Source organism: Propithecus coquereli, unplaced genomic scaffold (genome assembly GCF_000956105.1).
Source record: "Propithecus coquereli isolate 6110/MARCELLA unplaced genomic scaffold, Pcoq_1.0 Scaffold16, whole genome shotgun sequence".
NCBI lineage: Eukaryota > Metazoa > Chordata > Mammalia > Primates > Indriidae > Propithecus > Propithecus coquereli.
Genome location: NW_012140524.1, coordinates 7,694,267 through 7,696,023, shown reverse-complemented (window position 1 = coordinate 7,696,023; position 1,757 = coordinate 7,694,267). Strand labels below are relative to the sequence as shown.

The following is a 1,757-nucleotide window of genomic DNA, read 5'->3' as shown; positions in this document are numbered from 1 at the left end:
TGTCATTTTCTTTATTGTTATTTTGAAACCCCTCTTTCTTTCTTTTTTCTTACTGTCTTCCTTTGTGATTAAGTGATTTTTCTCTAGAAGTATGCTTTAATTTTTTTTTATTTTTAGTGATTCTATTACAGATTTTTGCATTGTGGTAACATGAGGCTTACAAAAAACATCTTATAAAGATGACAAGTTATTTTAAAGAGATGACAACTTATCTTAGATCACAAAGACTAAAAACCAACAAAGGAAAAATGAAAAAAATCTCTACACTTTAACTTCATCCCCTCCGAATTTTGATGTTTGGTTTTCTCAATGTACATACATACTTTATATTGCCTATTTCTTAATAGGTTGTTGTAGCTATTATTGTTTTTGATATATTTGTCTTTTGGGCTTCATATTGGAGTTATGAATGGGTTGCACTGCACAATTATAGTATTAGAATAATTTAATTTTACCAGTGGGTTTTGTATCTTCAAACGTTTTATTTTTGCTCATTAGTGTGTGCTTTTTTCCTAGCATTTCTTGTAAGTCGGGTCTGGTGGTGGTGAATTCTCTCAGCTTTTTGTTTGTCTGGGAAAGATTTTATCTCTCCTTCATAGTTGAAGGATAGCTTTCCTAGCTATAGTATTCTCAGATGCTAATTTTTTTTCTTTCAGCACTTTAAAAATGTGTCCCATTCCCTCCTGGCCTGTATGGTTTGCACTGAGAAGTCTGATGTCAGATGAATTGAAGCTCCTTTATACGTTACTTGCTTCTTTTCTTTTGCTGCTTTTTGAAGGTTTGATCTTTGAGAGTTTGATTATTATGAGAGTTTTTTCACTTCTCTGTAGCCTCAGGAACTGTCTCATTCTTGTATTTGATTTCTGGGATATTTGTGATGATAATCTTGGCACTGTATATTTGTTTTTGTTTTCTGGGGGGTGGGGAGATGAGGTGAAGCCAGCTTGTTTCTATGACATCATTTCTCTGAGGTCAGACGGGATCGGGCGCGTTCAGGGTGGCATGGCCATAGAAGACACCATTTTTCTGATTGCATTTAAATGGAAGCTTTTGTTGAATTTTTGTCCAAAATAGCTCATCATTTTAACACGGTAGGTACTGAATGATTTTATGAGGTGTTTTTAGACAGTTGAGCAAATACTTAGGCATTCTCCACAGTTAGATAGTAATAGGACAAAAGTGATTGATTTCAGGAAACATGGCGTAAGGTTAAAAAAGTTTCCTTTATATCTGACCCTTAACTCTTGTTAACGACTTCTTTTAGCCTTCTAACACCCTCTATCAACATGTGCTTATTACTTACATTTCACAGTTCCATGTGTTGGTTATGTAATAAGTAAAGCAGGGTTATGTAAATGAATAGATGAGTTAGCTCTTTTATTTCAGTCCTACTATCAACTTTCTTTCTGATTAATTCATTTTACCACAGATACTAAAACCCATTAAAATGGATCAATGAAGTAAAAATTTATGTCTCACCTTTGTCTTGAACTCAAGAACCAGAAGAAAAAAATATGTTAAATCCATATGAATAATTTACCAACAATAAAAAAGTTCCCTGAATAATTGTGTTGACCCTATTTGTAGGGATTATGTAGCACTGTTTTCTCTGGCACCTTTGAAAAATTAACATTCTGTGTTTGGTTCCCCAGAAAGTTTTATCAATTGCTTTTAATTACTCAGAAGATGAAACAGTTATATTTCAATGAATTTCTTAGAGTTTTAGATAAAATCATGTATATAACAACAGATTACAA

At 32.8% G+C, this 1,757-nt stretch overlaps 1 protein-coding gene across 1 annotated transcript in view; it reads right to left on the bottom strand.

Moving 5' to 3' along the window:
- The window catches only part of LMNTD1 (lamin tail domain containing 1), a 157,233-nt gene that overhangs the window by 147,896 nt on the left and 7,580 nt on the right, over positions 1 to 1,757 (bottom strand). The gene's annotated exons all lie outside the window — the stretch shown is intronic.